Source organism: Bufo gargarizans, chromosome 2 (assembly GCF_014858855.1).
Source record: "Bufo gargarizans isolate SCDJY-AF-19 chromosome 2, ASM1485885v1, whole genome shotgun sequence".
Classification (NCBI taxonomy): Eukaryota; Metazoa; Chordata; class Amphibia; order Anura; family Bufonidae; genus Bufo; species Bufo gargarizans.
This window is the reverse complement of record NC_058081.1, coordinates 222,614,891-222,631,808: the sequence shown is the minus strand read 5'-3', so window position 1 is coordinate 222,631,808 and position 16,918 is coordinate 222,614,891.

Genomic DNA, 16,918 nt, shown 5'->3' with positions numbered 1-16,918 from the left:
TATCCCACAGATTCTCTATGGGGTTCAGGTCAGGAGAGTTGGCAGGCCAATTGAGCACAGTAATACCATGGTCAGTAAACCATTTACCAGTGGTTTTGGCACTGTGAGCAGGTGCCAGGTCGTGCTGAAAAATGAAATCTTCATCTCCATAAAGCTTTTCAGCAGATGGAAGCATGAAGTGCTCCAAAATCTCTTGATAGCTAGCTGCATTGACCCTGCCCTTGATAAAACACAGTGGACCAACACCAGCAGCTGACATGGCACCCCAGACCATCACTGACTGTGGGTACTTAACACTGGACTTCAGGCATTTTGGCATTTCCCTCTCCCCAGTCTTCCTCCAGACTCTGGCATCTTGATTTCCGAATGACATGCAAAATTAGCTTTCATCTGAAAAAAGTACTTTGGACCACTGAGCAACAGTCCAGTGCTGCTTCTCTGTAGCCCAGCGCTTCTGCCGCTGTTTCTGGTTCAAAAGTGGCTTGACCTGGGGAATGTGGCACACGCCTGTACACGGTGGCTCTGGATGTTTCTACTCCAGACTCAGTCCACTGCTTCCGCAGGTCCCCCAAGGTCTGGAATCGGTCCTTCAAGGTCTGGAATCGGTCCTTCTCCACAATCTGCAAATAAAATGCATGCTCAATCGGATTCAGGTCAGGTGATTGACTTGGCCATTGCATAACATTCCATTTCTTTCCCTTAAAAAACTCTGTGGTTGCTTTTGCAGTATGCTTTGGGTCATCGTCCATCTGCACTTTGAAGTGCCGTCCAATGAGTTCTGAAGCATTTGGCTGAATATGAGCAGACAATATTGCCTGAAACGCTTCAGAATTCATCCTGCTGCTTTTGTCAGCAGTCACATAATCAATAAATACAAGAGAACCAGTTCCATTGGCAGTCATACATGCCCACACCATGACTGATGAGGTGGTATACTTAGGATCATGAGCAGTTCCTTTCCTTCTCGATACTCTTCTCTTCCCATCATTATGGTACAAGTTGATCTTGGTCTCATCTGTCCATAGGATGTTGTTCCAGAATTGTGAAGGCTTTTTTTAGATGTTGTTTGGCAAACTCTAATCTCTCCTCCCTGTTTTTGAGGCTCACCAATGGTTTACATCTTGTGGTGAACCCTCTGTATTCACTCTTGTGAAGTCTTCTCTTGATTGTTGACTTTGACACACATACACCTACCTCCTGGAGAGTGTTTTTTACTTGATCTGGCCAACTGTTGTGAAGGGTGTTTTCTTCACCAGGGAAATAATTCTTTGGTCATCCACCACAGTTGTTTTCCATGGTCTTCTGGGTCTTTTGGAGTTGCTGAGCTCACCGATACGTTACTTCTTTTTAAGAATGTTCCAAACAGCTGTTTTGGCCACACCTAATGCTATCTCTCTGATGGGTTTGTTTAGTTTTTTCAGCCTAATGATGGCTTGCTTCACTGATAGTGACAGCCCTTTGGATCTCATCTTGAGAGTTGACAGCAACAGATTCCAAATGCAAACAACACACTTGAAATGAACTCTGGACCTTTTATCTGCTCATTGTAATTGGGATAATGAGGGAACAACACACACCAGGCCATAGAACAGCTGAGAAGCCAATTATCCCATTACTTTTGGTCCCTCAATAAGTGGGAGGCACATATGCAAACTATAGTAAATCCTGCACAATTCACCTGATTTGGATGTAAATACCATCAAATTAAAGCTTACAGTCTGCAGTTACAGCACATCTTGTTTGTTTCATTTCAAATCCATTGTGGTGGTGGATAGAGCCAAAAATGTTAGAATTGTGTCGAAGTCCCAATATTCATGGACCTGACTGTATACTATAAGACAAAAAAGAAAGGACCTTCCTGTTCCAAATCATTTTGTGGAGATGGGACATAGGGATTGGGAAAGGGACCTCAAATTCAGAGATCTGGATCATGTCTCACCTCTTAATAGAGGTGGTGACAGAGAAACCATCCTCAAGCAAAAATAATTGCAATGGATTTACCAATTGTAAACTCTTAACCCTAAGGCCCCTTTCACACGGGCGAGTTTTCCGTGTGGGTGCGATGCGTGAGGTGTGCGCACTGCACCCGCACTGAATCCGGACCCATTCATTTCTATGGGGCTGTGCACATGAGCGTTGATTTTCACGCATCACTTGTGCGTTGAGTGAAAATCGCAGCATGCTCTTCTGTGAAGAAGTTCAGGTTTGGGTACCAAACATGTGCGATTTTTCTCACGCGAGTGCAAAACGCATTACAATGTTTTGCACTCGCGCGGAAAAATCGCACCTGCCTCTTATCCAGGCCAAAAATAAGACGCCCGTGTGAAAGAGGCCTAAGGGTTTCAATACCGAATTCAAATTGGGACTTTATGGAGAGATGTAAGATGACATCACATGCTTGGTGCAATGTTCTGCCAGATATCTGATCTACTATGCTGAACCAGTGCTTAGGCCATGTCTTCGTATTATTTATGTATTAACAAATAACATACACTAATGTAGAGTATGTGAAACGTATCTAGTTTTTGTCTTTTATTTAGAAAAAAAAAAACTTTGTCCCTCATTCTCCTTGGCTTCACTATATCAGTTCCTGGATAGATTTTCTATGCCATAGGTCTGTGTTTCTACATAGCATATGGCTGTGCTACAGGTGTTTCTCAGGACTTTGTGCCAACACGCACCAAGTGTGTGCAGGATCTTTAACTGGGCCATACATGTCCTTATTTAAATTTCCCCACCTAAAGGTGTAACCTTGTACTCCTTACTGGGACATAAGCTTGTACCCAAGCATAGGGGTTCATAATTGGATGGACTGGACGCTAGTCACTCTCTCCTCCTTCACCTTGCAAACAAGGTGTTTTGCAAATGAATAGGGGATGACCTCTCCTTTGAAGTCCACTCCACCATTATTTGCTATATATTCTCTAAGCTGTGCTTATCCAACATATTGTGGCACTTTGGCGATTGTTATTATGTTATTGTTTGTTGTCACCATGGTGATCGCCACTTCCAATGTCCTTCTGAAGGACAGGACTTGGAGTCCTGCTTTCTGCCCACTGATGACGTTGTTGTGCCTGGTGTAGCGCTGACGCGGGTGAGTAGCCGTCAGACATGCGATTAGCCGGTCAGGGCAGGGGGTCCGACATCACTGCACATCGTACACATATGCACTGGCCTGCAATGAATGCCATCTACCCACAGGAACCACCAATGGTGAGCAGCTGCGTTATGATTTCTGTATGTACACAGCTGTTGCTGTACCACTTCTAGTGATTTTAATACACTCCGGCTGGGGGGTTTAACCCTTTATGCACCTGTCACTTTATTATATTACTATTTAGGTTACATTATGCACAATCCTATGGAATCTGCAATCATGGACTTTGAGTACATGTATATTTGAATCATGCACTATGTTAATATCAATATGAAATCTGTTTTTTAATGTTTATATCACTGCACTATGCCAATAATGTCACTAATTAAGCTGCAATCATGTATGTGGATATTTAAAGCCGCACATGGCACAACCTCATTGCTTGTCAAAGGCCTCATTGTGCTAGGATGGATCGTTGCTACTGGGGAAATAAACGGGTCCAACACCCTTTCAGGGAACCTGGAGTGCTGCCACATCATTTGTCTTTGGATCAACTACTGGATTTTTGACTATACTCCCAGAGGGATTGAACTCAACAATACCACTGACTGTGCAGCTGTTAACCTTGGTTTTAAATATATATACTGTATATATATTTACCTGTATATATACAGGTGAAACTCGAAAAATTTGAATATTGTGCAAAGTTCATTTATTTCAGTAATGCAAATTAAAAAGTGAAAATAACATATGAGATAGACTTATTACATGAAAAGCAAGATATTTCAAGCCTTTATTTGTTATAATTTGAATGATTATGGTTTACAGCTTATGAAAACCCCAAAGTCACAATCTCAAGTCCCCTTTGCTCAGGGGGTATGGATTAATTAGCTGACTAGAGTGTGACACTTTGAGCCTAGATTATTTAACCATTTCACAAAACTCAAATTTTAAGCTGCATTAATGCAATTCCTTTTAATTTGCATTACTGAAATAAATGGACTTTTGCACGATATTCAAATTTTCTGAGTTTTACCTGTATATGTATATATATATATATTACTTTGGATTGTTTATAGGGCCCTGGAAAAAAATTACAATTAGACCCATGTTGTAGGCGAGTCCAGGTTCATGGAAGACGGGGCAGCACAATTAGGGAAAACTGACAGTTATTGACAAGTTTCTACCACAAAGATAACATTAATGTGCACCAAATGTGCACCATTTTGATAAATTCATTATAAATTTGCTTTATTTTTGCCAACTCCTTAATTCATCCTACTGTACTGTTATTACTATTGCTACAGTTACAGTAAAAATGATTACAAAATTATTATTGAAAAATAACTTTATATGGTATGTTCACACATACAGTGCCTTGCAAAAGTATTCACCCGCTTGACTTTTTTTTGTATTTTGATGCCTCACAACCTGGAATTAACATGGATTGTTTGAGGATTTGCAGCATGTAATTTACAGAACATGCCCACAACTTTGAAGATGTTTATTTATTTTTTATTGTGAAGCAAGCAACAAATAGAACAAAATAACAGAAAAAGACAATATGCATAACTATTCCCCCCCTAAAGTCAATACTTTGTAGAGCCAGCTTTTGCGGCAATCACAGCTCCAAGTGGCTTTGGATAAGTCTCTATGAGCTTGCCACATCTTACCACTGGGATTTTTGCCCATTCCTCCTTGCAAAACTGCTCCAGCTCCTTTAAGTTGGATGGTTTAGGCTTGTGAACAGCAATCTTTAAGTCTGACCACAGATTTTATATTGGATTGAGATCTGGGCTTTGACTAGGCCATTCCAACACATTTACATGTTTCCCCTTAAACCACTCAAGTGTTGCTTTAGCAGTGTGTTTGGGGTCATTGTCCTGCTGGAAGGTGAACCTCCGTCCTAGCCTCAAATCACTCACAGAGTGGTACAGGTTTTGCTCAAGAATATCCCTGTGTTTAGCACCATCCATCTTTTCCTCAACTCTGACCAGTTTCCCAGTCCTGGCTGCTGAAAAACATCCCCACAGCATGATGCTGCCACCATCATGTTTCACTGTGGGGATGGTGTTCTTTGGGTGATGTGATGTGTTGGGTTTGCGTCAGACATAGCGTTTTTTTAGATGGCTGAAAAGTTCAATTTTAGTCTCATCAGACCAGAGCACCTTCCTCCATACATTTTGGGTGTCTCCCACATGCCTTTTTCGCAAACTTACAAAGTGCCTTTTTGTTTTCTGCTGAAAGTAATGGCTTTCTTCTGACCACTCTGCCATAAAGCCCAACTCTACAGAGCGTACGGCTTATTGTCGTCCTATGTACAGATACTCCAGTCTCTGCTGTTATGTTATGTTACTAAGTCCTTGTATAGCGCTCTAGAGGAACTCAATCCGATCGAAGCGCTTGTCGACGGCTATATTGGTGGGCCCCTACGTCATCCTACACAAAAAGCCAGGTCTTAACCAACTTCCTAAATTCCAGGTAATTTGATGTTGTTCTAATGTGTTCTGGGAGGGAGTTCCAGATCTTGGGGGCCAATACTGAGAAACGTCTGTCCCCCCTTGTCTTGAGGCGGGTTCTTGGCACCGACAGAAGGGAGGCTGAGGTGGATCTCAGTTCTCTAGGAGGATGGTGACGTGTTATCTTTTTTTGCAGGTAGATGGGACCTGTTTTGTAGAGAGCTTTGTGTGTTAAGCAGCACAGCTTAAACTGCACTCTCTCTTTCACTGGGAGCCAGTGGAGTTCCCTGCGTGCTTTTGTGACAGAATCTGTCCAGTCTAGTTTCTTGATGAGCCGGATGGCTCTGTTTTGACAGTGTTGCAGAGCTCCCAGATCTTTCTCTGGCAGCCCCGCATACATTGCATTACCATAGTCCAGGTGGGAGTTGACTAGAGCTCCCACCACGACCTGTCTGCATGTGTTGGGGAGAAACGGTAGGGCTTTTTTTTAGAAGGAATAGGGCGAAGTTTGCTTTCCGTATTACTTCTTTAATCTGGGGACGGAGGCTCATTTCTTGATCCAAGATTATCCCCAGACTCTTTCCTTGTGTGGCGATGGCAACGTTTTCCCCAAAGATAGACGGGGCGGCAGCCTCAGGTGTTTTATGTAGTGCAATAAGCTCAGTCTTGGTCGGGTTGAGTTTGAGGTGGTTATGTGCTAGCCAGTTCCTGGCCTTATTTAGTCCTTCTTGCGTGAGCTTGTAGTCATCAGTGGATTTCGATACTCTCAAAAGGATCTGTGTATCGTCCGCATAAGACTCATAGCTGATGTTATACTCCTTCAGAATAGCGAGCAGAGGTCGGACATATATGTTAAAGAGTAATGGCGAGAGGGGAGATCCCTGAGGGACTCCCCACTCCACCTTCTCCACTGGGGAAAAGAATGAGCCCAGTTTGACTCTCTGAGTTCTGTTTTTCAGAAAGGAGTCAAACCAGGCAAGTCCGTGGCTATCTACTCCGATGTCAGCTTTTAATCTATTTAGGAGGATGGGATGACTGATAGTGTCAAAAGCTGCCAACATGTCTATGAGGACCAACCAGGTCCCCCCTCCCTCGTCTGCGACCCCTAGGGCTTCATCCCATAGGCTGACCAGGGCTGATTCCGTGCTGTGTGTTGGCCTAAAGCCCGACTGGTGTTCATCTAGAAGTCAATGCTTTTCTACGTGCAGCTGGAGTTGGCTTGCCACTGCTGTCTCCATGATTTTAGCTATTAGGTGGATGTTGGTAATCGGTCTGAAGTTGGCCATTATATTTATGTCTGCTCCTGGTTTCTTGAGGAGGGGAGTTATGATTCCTAACTTGAGAATCTCAGGGACGTTGCCACTGAGAAAGGAGTCATTTATAATTGTTAGAATTAACGGGGCAATGGTGGTCGTGCATTCAATAAGAGATTTAGTTTGGATATTGGAGAGGGGATAAGTTGCTTTGGACATGTTTTTCATGCTTTTTGTTAGGTCTTCAAGTTTTAATGGGCATAGGGTGAAGGTGTGAGTAGGGTTTGCTGTGGAACTCTGCAGCTCCTCCAGGGTTACATGAGGTCTCTGTGCTGCCTCTCTGATTAATGCCATCCTTGCCCGGTCCGTGAGATTTGGTGGGCAGCCGTCTCTTGTAACAAAATACGAAAAAAGTCAACTGGGGTAAATACTTTGACAAGGCACTGTAGTATTTGAAGTGTTGTAAAAAACACATCAAAATACATCAGAAAAACTACTGAAAAAACATATAGTTGTTTCTTCAAATGCAGGTTTGATGCATTTTTTTTCTACAACACATTTACTGCTATATGTGAGAATCCCCCACTGCCTACTGCAGTAATCATTCGATCTCAATTCACTGAAATCTGCCTGGAGAAAGGCAGAGATGAAACAGAGTTCAGCTTCACTGAAAGATGTTACAGCTGCTGCCCATTGAAGTCTAGTGAGATGAGAGGGGAGGAGGATGGAACAGCTGCAGAGTAAGAAAAAGGCACAGGCACACACAGAACTGCTTATGCTGGCCCGATAAAGTGTTTTACTGTCTAATTCCAGTTCTGGATTCACAACAACTCTGTATCTGATGCATAATGTCCTCCTCTGGGTATGTGAGACATAGGGTAACAGAATCTCTGCTTCACTCTGTGTGCTAAGGAGACATTATAGCAGTGTCTGCCCATTCTGAAGATGAGCTCAGGGAAAACCTACATATGGAGACAGCAGATGAGAAAAGTGATGTTACGTTCATGAAACAAGTCATATAATGGTCAGAAATAGTGTTGTTAATCCTGTACACACCGTATACACCTGAGGTGACAAGTACACTTTAAATATTCCCAGTGTAGTGCATACGTTGAACAGTCCTTCTGTACACTGTTACTGAGTAGTAGCAAATTACATAAGAATTATTTTACAGTAAAATTTTGTGAATGCGTAACAGAGTTTTCCATCCGTTTTATCATCATTTATTATTAGCTAGAAGAACATCTATGGTTATTCTTATTCTATTACTAAATGGGCTCCAAACGGAGATGCCAACCTACCCTATGTAACTATGTATTTTCATTTTATTATAAATAATGCAGGATTTATAATAGGAACAGCTACATCACTAATAGTCTCCTATCAATACAGGAATTTCACAGTAGTCTAAATGTTTTGCTGATATTGTATGTATTATTAATGGGAGTTTCTCAAGGGACATATGGGTAAAAGATATGCAATTCAGAACAAGCGAGACAGTTATAACATCCTGTCCAGCGAATAAAACCAAAATCTCTTCATGTAGATTGATGAGTGCAACCTTCCAGAGAATATGCCATGAATAAAATAAGACGTATTTCTTTCTTTTCACAATACTCTGCATGTGAAGCATATGTTTATCTGCATTCATAACTAGAGATGAGCAAATCGAAGCTGACGAAGCTGACGAAGCAACAAATGCGAATTTCCTCGCACTTTGTGGTAACGAAACGCAATTTTCCTAAAATGGCAGCTACATGTATCACCCAGATTGACATGCCTGCATTCAGCCAAACAGCAGCCAGCCAGCCCTGTGATGTCACAGCCCTATAAATATGGCAGCCGTTTTAGATTCTGCCATTTTCCAGCATTCAGACTGCAGGGCCTTGTGAAGGCGCTAGAGACAGCAAGTAGAAAAACGATTGTGAAAAAAAAAGACAGAAAAAACTATTTATAAGTGCAGGGAAAGGATAGGAATCATTTCACAACATCTTAGTGCAGAGAAAGACGTCAGAAGGCGCTAGGGACATTGATAGGAAAGTGATTTACAAGTGCAGGGAACTATTATTTGGGGATCCAAATAGTCATTAGACAGCTCTGTCATTCAAGCATTTTATTATTGGGCTGCAAGTGTTGTGTTGAAAAGCCTTAATGGCTTATATCTTGGTATCTTATTTAGTACGACAAGAAAAATATATACGCATTTCACTTCTGCAGTTATTTCTGTTGAAAGCGTATAAGGGCGTATTTCAGTACAACAAGAAAAATATATACGCACTGCACTGTTGCAGTTATTTCTGGTGAAAGCATATAGGGGCGTATTATAGTAAAAAAAAATATATATATATACGCACTGCACTTTTGCAGTTATTTGAAAGCAAATAGGGGCGTATTTCAGTACTACAAGAAAACAATATAAGCACTTCACTTTTTAAGTTTTTGGGTGAAAATCTATAGGGGCGTATTTCAGTACTACAAGAAAAAAAATATACGCACTTCACTCTAAGTTTTTTCTTCTCAAAGATTATATTGGCCATTTTCAGTCTAACAAGATGAATATATTCTCAGTTCACTTCTACAGTTATTTCTGTTGACAGCATATAGGGGCGTATTACAGTAAAAAAAGAAAAATATATACGCACTTCACTCGTGCACTTATTTGTGGCAAAAGCGTTCAGTGGCCTATTTCAATATAGAAAGACAAAATATACGCTCTTTACTGTTGCACTTATTTGTGGCAAAAGCGTTAAGTGGCCAATTTCAGTACAGAAAGAAAAATATATATGCACTTCACTGGTGCATTTATTTCTGCTGAAAGCGTTTAGTGGCCTATTTTAGTACAAAAAGCAAAATATATTCTCAGTTCAAGTTGGCGGTTATATTTGTTGAAAGCATGGCTGGGAGCCAAACATGCCTGGGCTAGACCACCTGCAATGTGCTGGTCATCAGGGGAGAACACGTGAGGTTCACAGTGGGCCGAAGGGTACAATAGTTAATTGGTACTCACGGTTAGCAGATACCTCCCTGGGTCAGCAGTGCAGTGAAGGGGAGAACAGCATCAATTTCTCCTGGACACTTTCTATTATAGGGGACACCAGCCAGGTGGTGATCGAGGTGCCCTTGATGTTGATTGGATTTCTGGGTGCTTGTGCAGCTGGGCCCCTAAATTAGGTAAAATCTATACGCCAGCACCTTGGTGGTGCAAAATGATGAGAGTGGTTGTAGTCTGGAGATGGAAGAATGAGACAGAGTTCGAATCCAACTAAGAACTTTACTGTAAACAGGGTCTTGACAGCAATTTACATCCAGATATAAACAGTCTCTTATGAATATGGAGGTTGAATGCTGTAAATCCAAGTAACAGGCTGTATATGTGGCTATATCTCAGGCTATGGTAGGAGGTTGTGTACTCACTGGTATTCAGCTCTTTGCCTTGTTCCATTCTCAGCAACTGTGGTTCAGGTCCTTATCTTCTACACACAGGTGCTAAAACAGATGGTCTGTCTGTCCTTGAAGTAACGGTGAGGCTGCCGGAAACTAATAAACCCTTCACCTTGATACAAAGGTCCTTAAACCCTGGTAAAATGGCTGTTGTCCTTTGTGACTTTATCCACTCCTTCTCACTTGAGCTGACTTCCACTAACACTGCTAGCAACTGCCCTCTCACTCCTACTACTCCCTTCTCTACCAAAAATAGGCCTGAACTGAGATATATATATATATATATATATATATATATATATATATATAGTTGCAAGAAAAAGTATGTGAACCTTTTGGAATTATATGGATTTCTGCACAAATTGGTCATAAAATGTGATCTGATCTTCATCTAAGTCACAACAATAGACAATCACAGTCTGTATAAACCAATAACACACAAAAAATTTAATGTTACCATGTTTTTATTGAACACACCATGTAAACATTCACGGTGCAGGTGGAAAAAGTATGTGAACCCTTGGATTTAATAACTGGTTGAACCTCCTTTGGCAGCAATAACTTCAACCAAATGTTTCCAGATCAGACGTGCCCAATGGTCAGGAGTAATTCTTGAACATTCCTCTTTACAGAACTGTTTCAGTGTAGCAATATTCTTGGGATGTCTGGTGTGAATTGCTTCCTTGAAGTCATGCTACAGCATCTCAATTGGGTTGAGGTCAGGACTCTGACTGGGCCACTCCAGAAGGCGTATTTTCTTCTGTCTAAGCCATTCTGTTGTTGATTTATGCTTTGAGTCGTTGTCCTGTTGCAACACCTATCTTCTGTTGAGCTTCAGCTGGTGGATAGATGGCCTTAAGTTCTCCTGCAAAATGTCTTTATAAACTTGGGAATTAATTTTTCCTTCGATGATAGCAATCCGTCCAGGCCCTGATGCAGCAAAGCAGCCCCAAACCATGATGCCCCCACCACCATACTGCACAGTTGGAATGAGGTTTTGATGTTGGTGTGCTGTGCCTAGTTTTCTCCACACATAGTGTTGTGTGTTTCTTGCAAACAACTCAAATTTGGTTTCATCTGTCCACAGAATATTTTGCCAGTACTGCTATGGAACATCCAGGTGCTCTTGTACAAACTGTAAATGTGCAGCAATGTTTTTTTTAGACAGCAGTGGCTTCCTCTGTGGTATCCTCCCATGAAATCCATTCTTGTTTAGTGTTTTACGTATCATAGATTTGCTAACAGGGATGTTAGCATATGCCAGAGACTTTTGTAAGTCTTTAGCTGACACTCTAGGATTCTTTTTCACCGCATTGAGAAGTCTTTGCTGTGCTCTTGCAGTCATCTTTACAGGATGGTCATTCCTAGGGAGAGTAGCAGCAGTGCTGAACTTTCTTAATTTATAGACAATTTGTCTTACCATGGACTGATGAACAGCAAGGCTTTTGAAGATACTTTTATAACCCTTTCTAGCTTTATGCAAGTCAATAATTCTTTTCATAGGTCTTCTGAGAGCTCTTTTGTGCGAGGCATCATTCACATCAGGCAATGCTTCTTGTGAAAAGCAAACCCAGAACTGGTGTGTGTGTTTTATAGGGCAGGGCAGCTGTAACTAACACCTCCAATCTCATCTCATTGATTGGACTACAGTTGGCTGACACGTCACTCCAATTAGCTCTTGGAGATGTCATTAGTCTAGGGGTTCACATATTTTTCCACCTGCACTGTGACTGTTTACATTGTATGTTCAATAAAAACATGGTAACATTTAATTCTTTGTGTGTTATTAGTTTAAGCAGACTGTGATTGTCTATTGTTGTGACTTAGATGAAGATCAGATCACATTTTATGACCAATTTGTGCAAATAAAAAGGGTTCACATACTTTTTCTTGCAACTGTATATATATATATATATATATATATATGTTAGTGATATCCATATCTAGTGGTGTAATATGTGTAGTGCACCTAACAGCCAGGAATCTTTATATAAGAGTGCAATACAGGATGATACAATATATGATATAACAACTTTGCAGTACCCACGTACATGAGTGTTCACAGAAGTAGCGGCGGTAACAGTCAGTCAGTGCGGCGATTATATGTGTTATTTCAGTACAAAAATAAAAATACATTATCAGTTCATGTCGGCGGCGGTTATATGTGTTGAAAGCGTTTAGTGGCCTATTTCAGTACTAAAATAAAAATACATTCTCAGTTCACGTCGGCGGCGGTTATATTTGGTGAAAGCTTTTAGTGGCCTATTTAATTACAAAAAGGAAAATATATTCTCAGTTCACGTCAGCGGTTATTTGTGTTGAAAGCATGGCTGGGAGTCAGCAGGGTGGCAGCAGTGGGAGGTCAGGAGCCAAAGGTGCCCGGGGTAGAGCACCTGCTTCACAGCTGCCTACCTACCCGGGAAGTAGTGGTGCAGGGGCTCATGGAAGTAGAGGCAGTAGCAGTCAGTCAGTGCAGCGGTTTTATGCAGTAAAATCTATATTGAAGTACAGTCCTGATCAAAAGTTTAAGACCACTTGAAAAATTGCAAAAAAATCATATTTAGCATGGCTGGATCTTAGCAAGGTTCCAAGTAGAGCTTCAACATGCAACAAGAAGAAATGAGAGTGAGACAAAACATTTTATGGAACAAAAAAGTCAAGTGGAAGACCCCAAAAAATTTCATCAGCACTGAGCCGGAGGATCCAATTGGCAGTCCGTCAAGACATTGGACGATCCTCGACCCAAATTATGGCCCTTACTGGTGCTGACTGCAGCCCCAAAACCATCAGATGACATCTGAGACTGAAGGGCTTCAAAAACAAAAAATGTCTTCAAAGACCTCGTCTCCTTAAACGCCACAGAACTGCTCGTTTGGACTTTGCAAGAGAGCACCAAAAATGGGACATTCAAAGGTGGAAGAAAGTTTTATTCTCTGATGAGAATTTTTTTTTACCTTGATGGTCCTGATGGTTTCCAACGTTACTGGCATGACAAGCAGATCCCACCTGAGATGTTTTCTACGCGCCAAAGTGGAGGGGGCACCATAATGGTCTGGGATGCTTTTTCCTTCAGTGGAACAATGGAGCTTCAGGAAGTGCAGGGTCGTCAAAGGGCCACTGGCTATGTCCAGATGTTGCAGAGAGCATTTCTCATGACTGAGGGCCCTCGTCTGTGTGGTAACGACTGGGTTTTTCAACAGGATAACGCTACAGTACACAATGCCCGCAAGACAAGGGACTTCTTCCAGGAGAATAACATCACTCTTTTGGCCCATCCTGCGTGTTCCCCTGATCTAAATCCAATTGAGAACCTTTGGGGATAGATGGCAAGGGAAGTTTACAAAAATGGACAACAGTTCCAGACAGTAGATGGCCTTCACCACTTGGAGAAATGTTCCCACTCACCTCATGGAAACGCTTGCATCAAGCATGCCGAAACAAATTTTTGAAGTGATAAACAATAACGGCAGAGCTACCCATTACTGAGTTCATGTTTGGAAGTTGGAATTTAGTTTTATTTTGGAGGTGTGGTCATAAACTTTTGATCAGCTGAAAAACAGCCTGTATCAGTTTATTTGTTGTTTTCATTAAATTGAATGCTCAAAAAATGTTTTGTCTCTCTCCCATTTCTTCTTGTTGCATGTTGAAACTCTACTTGGAACCTTATTAAGATCCAGCCATGCTAAATATGATTTTTTGCCATTTTTCAAGTGGTCTTAACCCCTTAGGGACACAGCCTTTTTACACCTTAGGACCAGGCCATTTTTTGCAAATTTGACCAGTGTCACTTTAAGTGCTCATAACTTTAAAACGCTTTGACTTATCCAGGCCGTTCTGAGATTGTTTTTTCGTCACATATTGTACTTCATGACACTGGTGAAATGAAGTCAAAAAAATATTTTTTTTTGCACCAAAAAATACCTAATTTAACAAATTTTTGGAAAAATTAGCAAATTTCAAAGTTTCAGTTTCTCTACTTCTGTAATACATAGTAATACCCCCAAAAATTGTGATGACTTTACATTCCCCATATGTCTACTTTATGTTTGAATTGTTTTGGGAATGATATTTTATTTTTTGGGGATGTTATAAGGCTTAGAAGTTTAGAAGCAAATCTTGAAATTTTTCAGCAATTTACAAAAACAACATTTTTAGGGACCAGTTCAGGTCTGAAGTCACTTTGCGAGGCTTACATAATAGAAACCACCCAAAAATGACCCCATCTAAGAAACTACACCCCTCAAGGTATTCAAAACTGATTTTACATACGTTGTTAACCCTTTAGGTGTTGCACAAGAGTTATTGGCAAATGGGGATGAAATTTGAGAATTTCTTTTTTTTGTCAAATTTTTTATTTTAACCCATTTTTTCCACTAACAAAGCAAGGGTTAACAGCCAAACAAGACTGTATCTTTATTACCCTGACTCTGCCGTTTACAGAAACACCCAATATGTGGCCGTAAACTACTGTACGGCCACACAGCGGGGCATAGAGTGAAAGGTGCGCCGTTTGGTTTTTGGAGGGCTGATTTTTATGGACTGGTTTATTTACACCATGTCCCATTTGAAGACCCCTGATGCACCCCTAGAGTAGAAACTCCCTAAAAGTGACCCCATCTAAGAAACTACACCCCTCAAGGTATTCAAAACTGATTTTACATTCGTCGTTAACCCTTTAGGTGTTGCGCAAGAGTTATTGGCAAATGGGGATGAAATTTGCAAATTTCATTTTTTTGTCTAATTTTCCATTTTAACCCATTTTTTCCACTAACAAATCAAGGGTTAACAGCCAAACAAGACTGTATCTTTATTGCCCTGACTCTGCCGTTTACAGAAACACCCAATATGTGGCCGTAAACTACTGTACGGCCACACAGCGGGGCGTAGAGGGAAAGGTGCGCCGTTTGGTTTTTGGCGGGCTGATTTTTATGGACTGGTTTATTTACACCATGTCCCATTTGAAGACCCCTGATGCACCCCTAGAGTAGAAACTCCCTAAAAGTGACCCCATCTAAGAAACTACACCCCTCAAGGTATTCAAAACTGATTTTACATTCGTCGTTAACCCTTTAGGTGTTGCGCAAGAGTTATTGGCAAATGGGGATGAAATTTGCAAATTTCATTTTTTTGTCTAATTTTCCATTTTAACCCATTTTTTCCACTAACAAAACAAGGGTTAACAGCCAAACAAGACTGTATCTTTATTGCCCTGACTCTGCCGTTTACAGAAACACCCAATATGTGGCCGTAAACTACTGTACGGCCACACAGCGGGGCATAGAGTGAAAGGTGCGCCGTTTGGTTTTTGGAGGGCTGATTTTTATGGACTGGTTTATTTACACCATGTCCCATTTGAAGACCCCTGATGCACCCCTAGAGTAGAAACTCCCTAAAAGTGACCCCATCTAAGAAACTACACCCCTCAAGGTATTCAAAACTGATTTTACATTCGTCGTTAACCCTTTAGGTGTTGCGCAAGAGTTATTGGCAAATGGGGATGAAATTTGCAAATTTCATTTTTTTGTCTAATTTTCCATTTTAACCCATTTTTTCCACTAACAAATCAAGGGTTAACAGCCAAACAAGACTGTATCTTTATTGCCCTGACTCTGCCGTTTACAGAAACACCCAATATGTGGCCGTAAACTACTGTACGGCCACACAGCGGGGCGTAGAGGGAAAGGTGCGCCGTTTGGTTTTTGGCGGGCTGATTTTTATGGACTGGTTTATTTACACCATGTCCCATTTGAAGACCCCTGATGCACCCCTAGAGTAGAAACTCCCTAAAAGTGACCCCATCTAAGAAACTACACCCCTCAAGGTATTCAAAACTGATTTTACATTTGTCGTTAACCCTTTAGGTGTTGCGCAAGAGTTATTGGCAAATGGGGATGAAATTTGCAAATTTCATTTTTTTGTCTAATTTTCCATTTTAACCCATTTTTTCCACTAACAAAACAAGGGTTAACAGCCAAACAAGACTGTATCTTTATTGCCCTGACTCTGCCGTTTACAGAAACACCCAATATGTGGCCGTAAACTACTGTACGGCCACACAGCGGGGCGTAGAGGGAAAGGTGCGCCGTTTGGTTTTTGGCGGGCTGATTTTTATGGACTGGTTTATTTACACCATGTCCCATTTGAAGACCCCTGATGCACCCCTAGAGTAGAAACTCCCTAAAAGTGACCCCATCTAAGAAACTACACCCCTCAAGGTATTCAAAACTGATTTTACATTCGTCGTTAACCCTTTAGGTGTTGCGCAAGAGTTATTGGCAAATGGGGATGAAATTTGCAAATTTCATTTTTTTGTCTAATTTTCCATTTTAACCCATTTTTTCCACTAACAAAACAAGGGTTAACAGCCAAACAAGACTGTATCTTTATTGCCCTGACTCTGCCGTTTACAGAAACACCCAATATGTGGCCGTAAACTACTGTACGGCCACACAGCGGGGCGTAGAGGGAAAGGTGCGCCGTTTGGTTTTTGGCGGGCTGATTTTTATGGACTGGTTTATTTACACCATGTCCCATTTGAAGACCCCTGATGCACCCCTAGAGTAGAAACTCCCTAAAAGTGACCCCATCTAAGAAACTACACCCCTCAAGGTATTCAAAACTGATTTTACATTCGTCGTTAACCCTTTAGGTGTTGCACAAGAGTTATT